The 12,062-nt window shown below is 42.7% G+C and overlaps 1 pseudogene; it reads left to right on the forward strand.

Annotated features, from left to right (window-relative positions):
- Positions 1–250: 250 nt before the first annotated feature.
- LOC117713411 (large ribosomal subunit protein uL6 pseudogene) lies at positions 251–2,610 on the forward strand (annotated as a pseudogene).
- Positions 2,611–12,062: the final 9,452 nt, after the last annotated feature.

The raw sequence follows: 12,062 nt of genomic DNA on the forward strand, positions 1-12,062 counted from the left end.
TGTTTTGTTTTATTGGTTTGGTTTGGATTTGGTTTGGGTTTTTTTGGAACAGGGTTTCTCTGAGTATCCCTGGCCATCCTAGAACTCCCCCTGTAGACCGGGCTGGCCTCGAACTTAGAGAGATCCACCTGTCTCTGCCTTCCAAGTGCTGGGATTAAAGGTGTGAGCCACCGCTGCTGGCTTATTGTTCTTTACTATTTTTATTTCGACTGCCCAGTTTCTGAAGGGCCTTTCTTCATCTGACAACCTTCTCATCTGCTGTGGCTCTGAGTATCCACCAAAATCTCCTGTGTTGAGGACTTGATTTCCAGCCTCTAGAAACATTGGAATTTGAACCCTTAGAGAGGTGGAGCCTAGTAAAGGAATACTGGGTCTGTGAGGGTTGGGGGAGTTCCTTCAGGAAATATTGCCATCCCTCTCTTCTCCTTTTCACATGCAGCCATGAGGTGATGAGCCTTCATGATGTGTGTAGTCATCACAGACCAAAGAACATCAGGCTTACCAAAGATGGACTGAAAAGCTGCGAGACAGACTACACCTTTTCTCTTCATACATAGATTTTCACAAGCCGTTTGCTACAGTAAAAGAAAAATGACAAGTGAAACACCTGATGGATTAGAAAGCTTACTCACTGGGCCATAAACTGGTTTTCTTGGCTCTTTTATAGCCAAGATATAGGCAGATGGGGGTCACTATCCGCTGCCAACATTGATCTGAACTACCAGAATAAATGTGGAACCTGCCATTCTTCTGACCACAGGTAGCAGTCCTGTTTCAGAAATAAGTCTCAGAGATAGAACCTACTCCAAGTCAGATCCTCCAAAAGCTCAAGAGACCTTGAGATAAAAGCTTTAGAAGCAAGTTGTTTACTTAGTGGTGGGGGTGCTAGGAGACAATTACAAATCTTTATGAACATGTGGTTCCTGTGAGCACCTAGCCGAGAGCCCTGGCAGACAGGTTAGAACAAGCCTCAGAGTAACCCCCACCGAAAGGAGAGAAATGCAGACTATTCAATTATGTTACAGCATAACCATTCATGTCCCTCCAAAATGTGTTAGCTTACTCCCTAAATCCAGTGTGACTATATTCTGAGTAAGGAAATAATTAAGATGAAATAAAGTCATGAAGGTGGAACCCTAGTCAACAGGATTAGTATCCTTAAGAAAGAGAAACCAGGCTCTCTCTTTGCCCCATCTACTGCGAGAATGAAGACCATTCTCAGCAATCAGACTGTTGACATTCCAGGAAATGTCCACATCACTCTGAAGGGGCACACAGTCATTGTGAAGGGCCCCAGGGGAACTCCGCGGAGGGACTTCAATCACATCAATGTAGAGCTGAGCCTTCTTGGAAAGAAAAAGAAAAGGCTCCAGGTTGACAAATGGTGGGGTAACAGAAAGGAACTGGCCACTGTCAGAACCATCTGCAGTCATGTTCAGAACATGATCAAGGGTGTTACACTGGGCTTCCATTACAAGATGAGGTCTGTGCATGCTCACTTCCACATCAACGTCGTTATTCAGGAGAATGGGTCTTTGGTTGAAATCCGAAATTTCTTGGGTGAAAAATACATCCGCAGGGTTCGGATGAGGAACGGTGTTGCTTGTTCTGTCTCCCAAACCCAGAAGGATGAATTGATCCTTGAAGGAAATGATATTGAACTTGTTTCAAATTCAGCGGCTCTGATTCAGCAAACTACAACAGTTAAAAACAAAGATATCAGAAAGTTTTTGAATGGCATCTATGTGTCTGAGAAGGGAACCATGCAGCAGGCTGTGAAAGTGAGGCCTCAGATTCCTAGCTCCAGAAACAAGATCCTGATCACAAAGTACAATTTGGGCTCTTTGAGGGCAATAAAGGACTTATATATTGAAAGAAAAAAAAAGAAAGAAAGAAAGAAAGAGAAACCAGAAAATTTGTTCACCCAGCCCCCAGATTAGGAAAGTCATGTGAGGTCACAGGATTAGGTGGTCATTGGTGAGCCAGGAACACAGCCCTCTGACCTAAAACCAAGTCAACCAGAACCTTGTACTCCCAACAAATCAAGGTAGTGGGAAGTAAGTTCCTGATGGTTGGGCCACCATTCTGGGCATCTGACAGAGCAGCCTGAGCTGATAGCCACACTGGCCAACCCTTTGTCCAGAAGGCATTACCGGTGCTTGATACCCAGCCCGACACATTAGTGTTGGGCTGTATACATTGTGGACGGCTCAGGACAACCTTGAGGACTTTCAGAAACTTCAGCTGAGGAAGACATCATGAGCATCCAGGGCTGTAGAAGAAGCCAGCATGCAAGAGCAATGTTTAGAGCCAGCGGCAGAATGCAGAGGTTCACCAACCCAGCCTTGCCTTGTTTCCCTCCTTTCTCCTGGTCACCTGACTCAACATGGGATCCTGGCCTTTAAAGAGCACGGATGACATCTATTACTCTTCTGTTGCAGCCAGGGTCAGTTATTGCAAGTGTCGGTAAGAACACTTTGCACACACTCCAAGTGAAAGCAAGCTTTATCTGTGTGCTTTGTATCTTCAGGTTCCAAGCTGCAATCACAAAGATGTCTATTTGAATTGAAACAACACAAGTCAACACATGACCCTGAAAGGAGACTTTTTTTTTTTCAAAATAAGATTTCCATAGCTGCTTCAAATATTTGGAAAAAAATTAAATATTTTATCACATTACCTAACAGTTCTGTTTCAAGCAAATGTCCCAATAGAGGGCAAAATTGAGTAAGTATGTTAGATAAGTATTCAATAATCTTTTTCCCATTGGCATTACAGCAGCAGACAGACAGATGGACGGACGGACAGATGGACGGATGGATGGACAAACAGACAAATATATAGAAATCAGAACCAGACTAAAGAGATGGCTCAGTCATTTGGAGCACTTGTTGCTCTTGTAGAAGACCCTGTTGTGTTCTCTGCATCTAAGTGGCCATTCACAACCCTCTGTAACTCCAGGGATCTTATAACCCATTCTGGCCTCTATAGTCTCTACACACATGCTATGCACACACATGTATGCCAGTAAAATACTCATACATACAAAGTAAAAATTAGTAAAAAAAAAAAATAATTAATTCAAAACAAATTTTAAAAAATTAAAAATCAGGGAATCATGTAAATTAATTGCACAGGGAGAAGAGACCACATGGAAGAAGGAGAAGTTGCCATTGGGTAGGTGGATTGCGAGAGCATGGCTATGAGGGTCAGCCAGTTGGTGTAGGACTGGCCCAGGCAGAACAAGACAAGTGATATCTTGAGGTTATTGACAGGGAAGTAGACAAAACAGCATTGAGAGTTGCTACCTGCCCTGACCTGGTGCTATTAATGTTTATTGTAAATATAAAGGTTTTATGTCTTTTATTTGGGAACTAAATGATCTACGATGGGATAGAAATAACATGGGATAGATAATAAACCTTACATGGTTCCAGACAAGGGTTAGAAGGCATGCTAGTTTGCCATGTGTAATTTCAAGGGGTCAGAGCACAAGCTATGTTACAGCTGTGTTCCTGAGCTGACTGCATGACCCCTTGGTAGTCTTTGGGTACCTGCAACTTGGGCATAACACCACATCCATACAGATGCAAGATATTTTCTCTGCATGTACACTTCTTTTTAAAATTTCTTTTATGTTTAAGAATTTCATGCATACACATAATGTATTTTTATCAAATCAACCTGCTTCCATTTTCCCTCCCAAGTTCATGTGATTGAGTCTACCTAGCACTATCTGTACATGCGTGGGTGTAAGACTATCTGCCAGAGCATGGGCAGCCTCTCATGGACCACATTCCTGAAGAAAGCTGGCTGTCCCTCCCCGAGAACCCATCAATCGCCAACAGGTCTTCCGATAGAGGTGGGACTTTATAAGCCCTTCCTTATCCACGCTGTAATTTGCAGTGGCTTGATTTTGTACATGCCATCGGTGCTGCTGTGAATCTGGGTCTATACTATTTCTCTACAGATCTCTACTCTCTGTCTCTTACAATCCTTGCACTTCCAGAGCCTTGCAGGGAGGGAGTATGATACTGATATCCATTTTGGCATAATCACTCCGTAGTCTCTTAGTCTCTGCAGGCTGACCAGTTTGGGGTCAAAATATGGGGAAGAATAATTAACACTAAAGAACTTTGACAATGCCATACGAAGACCTATTAGTATAGAAGCTTCCTAAAATATATACCTATTCATATATAAACAGGGTTTAAATGTTCCTCATAATAAGGGGACAATGCCAAGGTTGTACTCTGGTCTGCACATGTGCACACATGTGTTCAGACAAACATATACACATTTGCATATATATACATACATATTATATACACACACGAATGCATGCACACACAATTGCCAAAAATAAATCAATAAAAAGCTAGGTATGGAGGTCATACCTGAAGTCCTAGCACTTTGGAGACTGAGACAGAAAAATTTTGAATTCAAATTTAGCCTGAGCTACATAGTAAAACACCAACTTAAAAAAGAAAATAGAAAAAAATAAAAAAGTAAAGTATGAGTCTTTTTAAAAAAAACTCTAAAAGAATATGTGTCAAAATATTGCCGGAAGTTATAGTTTGGGAGTATAATATAAATAATTCCCATTTTCACCTTTTGTTTATAATATTTATGGTAGTTCAATAATAAGCATTAGTTATGTGCCAGTTTTTACAAAATAATACCTGCTTTACTTCTCTTACAAAGAAATTCTAAGATAAAAAAACATGATCATCACTAAAATTTTACGAACACCTGGTTAAAGAAAGCATCCATTGAGAAAACTGTCCTCGGGACAATTTAGCACATACTCTCACAATCCATTCCTGGGTCTGCTGTGATTAATATCAGCGACACAGAAATAATATGAACATCATGCATGAACAATTAGCCAGCAGCTGTGAATCAACAAGGGAATCCATTCAGGACTAAGTACAGCACACAACAATCTCCCGCATCACAATTGCTCTGGAATAAAACCAATTACAAGAGATCAAAATGCCCAGCCCAATAAAAGAGTTGTTCATGTGTATAAGAATATTAATAAAGAAGTGAATTTTACAGATATCATAATGAGAAGAATGAGAAGAATGTCTTCAAATCCAAAAGAGGCAGAAACAGGTAAGGATCTCCAACAGGAGTCAGAGCAAGAGAGTGTTCCAACTACTACTAAATTAAGTCCTGTTGTCCTGGCAACGCTAATGCTTTAATAAATAAGTAATTCAATATCCTACAGAATTTGGAATGTATTGTGTTGGTGAAATCATTCCCCCCATGTGCCTTTCACATGGTCAGTAGATTTGCTAACTACAGTCATGTACTTACTCTGAGCAAAGACTAGGCAGGCAGAAACTATACAACGCACCCTCCCCTCCCGTTTGCCTCCATCACCTTGAGAAAGGTAGATTTGGTGTGGGTATGGACTCTTTGCACACTGTCCTATTTTTCCCATTTTTCTTGACCTTTGTGGACTGCATCATGAGCTCTTGTGACCTTCGGTTTCTAGTTGGGTCTGAACAATAGGGAGCCCCTAAGGGAGCTCACACCATAGAAGAAAGACAAGGGCAGGTGTTCCCTTGCTGCTGAACCTGATTCACCCAACAGTGGTGACAAGGGAATTAATTCCCTTGGAGCTGGGGAAATGGCTCAGTGGGTAAATTGCTTGCCATACAAGCCTGGGGACCTGAGTTCAGATCCACATAAAAGCTGGGCATGGCAGTACAGGGTAATCCCACATTTTTGGTCATGGTGGAGACAGATCTTTAGAGCTCACTCCAGCCAACCTTGTCTCACTGGTGAGCTCCAGGTTCAGTGAGAGATCCTATGTCAATAAAATAGAGATCAACCTAAGGAAGCACCTGACATGGATACTGTAGGCTTCCACATGCAAACGCACACATATGCATTATGCATGTGTACCTGCACATGCACACACATTCTCATTCTACACACACACATACACACACACACATACACACACATACACATTTTCTAAAGCTTTCCCTGATAGAGCTGGTTGGAACTGTAGATGTGAAGTCAGTTCACAGGACCACTGGTGGAAAGAAGGCACAAAGGACAGCACCAGAAAAAATGTTCTACTGCGGGCTTGCAGGGCATACAGTTTATATAAGGTTTAAGAAGTTTGACACAAGGTCAGCTTCTTCCAGTGTCTTAGAGACAATCTAGGCAATTTCATCAGGGCCTAAACATTGTCAAGATCCTGACTGGGGTTCAGTTCTGCTAAAAAAAAAAAAAAAAAAAAAATCGATGCAGCTAGCTAGTCCCTGAGTAGTCAGGGCACTGTGTTCTTTGGTCGAGACACAGAAAGGCAGTGGCTGGGAGCAGGACCATACCAGGACTGCTATTCTCTAGTTCATTTGTCAAAGGCTGATTGCATCTCTCAGTTTAAGATCTAGGACCAAAGGAACAAAACTCTTCCTTCAGACCATCGACTACCACACATCTGTCTCTAGGTTCTGTGAACGATTCAGTGAGTCATCTTCAGACCCAGTGAGCAGGACCCCCTGGCCCTGGTCATAGGGCACCGCCTCTTTCATGGATTCCCTGTAAACATTTGCCTTTGTAAACATTTAATATATTAACTGATGATCAAATCACTAAACCAAGTGTGCCATTTCTTCCTTCTGGGACTCATCTGCCTCGGGGAAAGCTGGCTTCATCCCCAGCTCAAAGATTTTGCCAGAGTTTATTTAAGCCAATCAGCACATTCCATTGATTAAGGAGTGAGTGGAAGACCTGGGAGTCTGTGGGTGTGGATCTCAAATTCCTGCTTAGAGTCCCGGACTGCCTCTGTTAGGACAGATAATGTTGACACAGCTGACCCCATGCAGACCATCATGGGTTTCTGTGGCAGGAAAGTTATCTCCTTGCTCATATTGCAGTGTGATTAGATGGGGGGAGGGAGAGGGAGTATACTCCCAGGTATCAGGAGCCCAGGCTATCTCCTCTGGAATCCCCACCACTTCCCAGGGCCCCTTGTTCTTATTTCAGGTGGGAAGGGCAGGTGCAGCAAGCAGTCAGCCTGGAAGTTACATATGTTCCTTCCATTCTCCTTGATGAGCCTGAGCTCAGGCATAGGCCCCACCCACTTGCAGGATGCCATAGCCCAGGACCAAGCAGAAAACAGAACAAGTCAAGGCCATCCTCAAGCCTGGCAAGTTCAAGGCCAGTCTGAGCCACATGAGACTATGTCTCCAAAAACAATGGAAGGAGAAGCTGGTGGTGGTGGTGCACACCTTTAATCTTAGCACTCAGGAGGCAGAGGCAGGTAGATCTCTGAGGTCACCTTGGTCTACAGTGTGAGTGCCAGGACAGTGAGTGCTTTCTGGAGAAACCCTGTCTGAGGAAAGGGGGTGAGGGGAGAAAGTGTGAAAGGGAGGGAGGAAGGATTACAAAAAAAAGTTAAAGAAAGCAGAGTAGTTTGTTGAACAACCAGCCAATTACCTCATTGTCCAGCAAAGGGGAGCTTCACCTGTCAACACATGTGACCAAAAGGAAATTCTAGTGACTTAATCATACAGGTTTCCATTTGTCAACTTGGTTTTACACAATTAAGAATCTGGGAGTAGACATGCAGAACTGGCCAGGAGACCTAGCCTCCTCCTGTCTCTCCTCCTCCCAGTCCTTAAAACAGGATGCATGCCTCCCAGCTTCAAGATGGCTCCAGTCTGCTCCAATCCCACACAGCAAGGAGGTATATGTATAAAATAAAACCTAAGGGAAGAGAGCCTGAAGGAGCCTCTAGCTTCTCTTGAAGGGCTACAAGGAGAAGGCAGATGACAATGCAGGCTTTTATTCAGGAGAAAAACCCACAAGTCTCTAGTCTAGGAACTAGAGCCTGCTGTCTGCCTAGGACCAACCAAGAAAGTATTTTTTGATCTGCAACTGGTCATTGCTAGGGGGATCTGGGGAAATAAGGCCAGTGGTGGGTTAAATAGTGTCAAGCTGCAGATAAATATTTCCTGTGGCGGCCACTACTGGGGCAGATAGGGGAAGAAAGGCAAAATTCTAGAAAAACAAGTTACTTTAGTTCTGGAGACTCACTTACTTGAGTTGAAGGGTGGGGGTTCATTGTTTGGCCAAAATGGAGAAGCTTTACAAAATGGCTTGACAATCGCTAATGGTGGCTTGTAATAAGTTACTTTTATCACCAATTCCAAAGGTCATCTAGGCTCTAGATGACGTCTCTGGCCTAGTGCTGATGCTAACGATTGTGTAGGTCATTCATCAGGAACTGGGAGGTCACTCTGACCAAAGAAAACCACAGGCCTTCGACCTGGTGGAAGCTGCTACTGCCGTTTCCTAAAAGCAGGTTGTAGGAATAGCCCTGGAGTTTGATTGCATGGGTGTGGACCACTCAGTAATTCACCTTTCCTAACGTGTTCTTTGACCCGGAAGTACCTATAGGCCCTATCCTCAAGGAAAGAAGATTTGCACATTGGGCTAGCTCCTGAGTAAATTTATTCTTGTAAAATGAGCCATTCAGCCACAGGCAGCCTGTCCCTGGGCCAGTAATAAATGGACAAAGAACAAAAGAAATGCATCAGACAGAAAAAAAAAAAAAAAACGGTCACTACTTTAAACAGCTTTTCTGTTTTTGCCCTACATTACCTCTTTCAGGGCCACACAAACCTTTAGGGAAGTCTGAAGGGAAGATGCCATACAAAATGTAGGACTTTAACCGAATCTGACCTTTCAGATCAACAACAATGACGATATTCATGCAAAAGGATATCCAAGTGTTTGCTAAATCTAGAAAATGTAGCCTAGAGAGAGGTGTGAATGTATTAATTCTATGTTTATTTATGTGTATGTGTGCTTGTGAGTGTGGGTGCCTATAGAGGCCAGAAGAGGGCGTCGGATCCCCAGGAGCTGGAGTTATACAGGTGGTTGTGAACTACCTGGCTTGTGCTGGCAACTGAACTCTGGCTTCTGCAAGACCAGCAGGCACTCTTAACCACTCCCCAACTTGTGAGGCACAATTTTTAATGAATCCATCACCTGTCTAAAGACTGTCAACCTTTTATTGGTGAGGAAAAAAGAGGAGGTGGGCTTTAAGTAAGCAACGGTAAATGTATGCCTCTGCAGCCAAGCGACCCAATATTTGTCAAAGTGCACATGCAGACATCTGCTGGAGATGACTTCTAGGAAATTCCATTTTCCTCCCATTACAAGGGAACTGGAGGCGTGCTCTGGAAGTCAGGAGAACAAAGGCCTCCCCATACAGAGCAAAGGAAGGGAAAGGTATTAGCAGCTTGGTCTGCACCCCCTCACCCTGCTGGATGCTCCGCCCAACCCAGGCTATTTTGTTTTGTTTTTATAGTGTGTGGTCAGCTATCTCATCCAGGTTGGCCTTACACTCACAAGCCCGATGCCTCATCTTTCTGAGTGCTAGGATTAGGGGTGGATTCTACCACACATACCTCCAGCCTGGATTTCTTAAAGCTGCAATCTCTCTAAGCAGTTATTCTGTTGTTTTGTTTTCTCTCTTTTCCTTCCTCTTTTTCTCCTTTGATTTGTAAGAACACAGACCAGATATGGCTCTTTCTTTCTCTGTACTCCAGTCCTATGAATATGATGCGGCAGGTGCTATGGCTCTTGGTCTCCATGACATCTTGAGAATTATATTGAAATAAAAATGTTAGAACAAGCAAATAGCCAATGGAGAGTCCCCAGACAAAGGCAGAGTTGTGTGCTCAGCTGGGTCGTAGTAGTCAGCATACTTCCAGATACAAGCCAGCATCCTCTTCAGAGCATGTGAGGCAGGCTTCCTGTAACTCATATGAAAAATAACCTAATAAATCAGGTTCTTTTGCCAACTGCATAAATGTCTAATAGTGTTGACAAAATTTCTCTCATTATACCAAGACAAGAAGATAAGATTAGCATGAGGCCTCATGACACAGCAGATGTTTTTAAAATGGAAACAAACATTCTCAAGAACAGAATTTCAAAGTGAAGACACGTAAGTGAATGTATCTGTCAAGCTGCTTCTCTCTTTTGGTCTATATGTCTTGTAAAACCTGTAAATAGATTAAAATTCGTGGTATTAATTATTCCCATGAGTTCTGTCATCATGCACTAAAAATGCTTCATTCTTAAGTTTCAATAATTGGACTCCTGAGACACACAGAGAGGAAGAACAAGCGTTAAGATGTCACATTCTATTCTTGACATGTGGCTGAATTATTTCTCAACATTGTAATATTTATAAACGTACAAGCTATGTGTTAGTTACCATAAGCTTTGAAAATCTTTAGTTTGACATTCATAGCTATTCTAGCCATCAGGGGTTAACTTTTACCTGGGTTGTACTCAGTCCTTCATCCGTGTCTCCTGAATCTTTAAAAACACAACAGAATATTGTATCTATGTGTGTACACTCACATACATAGTACACACACATATGTGTGCACATCCACACACAGCTGTTTTATATCTACAGCAAGGCTGTTCTAGACAGGAGCTGTGCCAGTAATAAAGGCCAGGAAGAGGAAGAGGCAATAGACTCAAGTTTCAAGTTGACATCTACACGAAGTGGTTTGATCACACCAATCAATGCCACATAGGGAAGGGAAGTCTGGAAAGAAAACAACCAGAGCTGATGAACATGAACGGTCAAAACCCTTTTCTCTAGAAAACAACAACAAATGCCAGGGACGAAGTCAGATTCTCCTTACATACAGCTGAGGAAGTGTAAGCTTGGGTAGTCACCAAGGAAATTAGGATCAGGTTCCTCAAAAACAAAAACAAACAAAAAAAATGATCTACCATATGACCTAGCTGTGCTACCCTGCGGTATGTATCCAAAAGCAATCTAAGTCAGCGAATCACAGAGGCATTTGTATACCTAAGTAATGTCAGAGATAACTGCCATCCTTCTTAATGTAAGGCTTTCCATGCTAGCAAATGCATTTCAGAGTTCAAAATTACTGTTTTCTTTTATTCTCTCTGTATGTATTATAATCTGTATGGATACTCTATGTTGTACATATATTACCATATATGATGTAATTTGCACTATATTATACATATAAAATATATGGAGTAATATCTCTGTATGCCTTAGATAAGACTACCTATAATGCATATCTAGGCATATTATATGTGCTTATATTATTTTATATTGTACATAATGTACCTGTGCGGCAACTTGTACATGTTATATGCCAATAATGTAAAATTAGTTTTTAATCATTAAGAAAATGTGCTGGAATAGGTTGGAGAGTTGGCTCAGCAGTTAAGAACACTTGTTGCTTTTCAGAGGACTCAGGTTTGATTCCCAGCACTCACACTGTGGCTCACAACCATCTGTAACTCCGGTGCTAGGGCATCAGACCCCTCCCTCTGTCCTCCACAGGTACCAGACACACACATGGTTCATGTGTGTGCAAGCAAGCAAAACCCTCATACACACAAAATAATAAAACAAACAAACAAACAAAAAAAAAAAACCTTAAAGGGGCATTTTAAACAAAACACATTGAAACCTGAACCGATACACAAATATTTCCCAGTTAATTGATGCAATCTTCAGCCCAGTCCTCCTCACAGCAACCCCAGAGCTCCAAGACCTGGTCTGTTCCTGCCCATCCTCAGAGGTCAGAAGGAAGGAGGGAGAGAGGGAGGGAGAAAGAGGGGGGAAGTGAAGGATGGAGGAAGGGAAAGAGTAGTAAAGAAAAGAGGGAGGAGAGAGAGAGAGAGAGAGAGAGAGAGAGAGAGAGAGAGAGAGAGAGAGAGATTGAGGACCACAATGGCTGAAGGTAAAACTATTGAACCACGCTCCCCAGACAGTTTCCCAGGCAGCACTGAAACACTCTGCTGTCTACTTCTTTCATCCAGGAAGCTTTGGGAAAGGGCTGAGGCAGAACATTCACTAACATTCACTAACAGATTCGCTTTGCCTGCCTGGAGCCTCCTTGCCTTTGTGGGTCCTGGAGTCTCTCATGACTCGTTTCTACATCTGCCTCACAGGACAGCCCTGGAGCAGCTGTGTCCACCGGCCACGGCTTCTCTCCTCTTCCTCTTGTTGTTGTTGTTTGTTG

The sequence above is a fragment of the Arvicanthis niloticus genome, chromosome 8, assembly GCF_011762505.2.
Source record: "Arvicanthis niloticus isolate mArvNil1 chromosome 8, mArvNil1.pat.X, whole genome shotgun sequence".
Lineage (NCBI taxonomy): Eukaryota > Metazoa > Chordata > Mammalia > Rodentia > Muridae > Arvicanthis > Arvicanthis niloticus.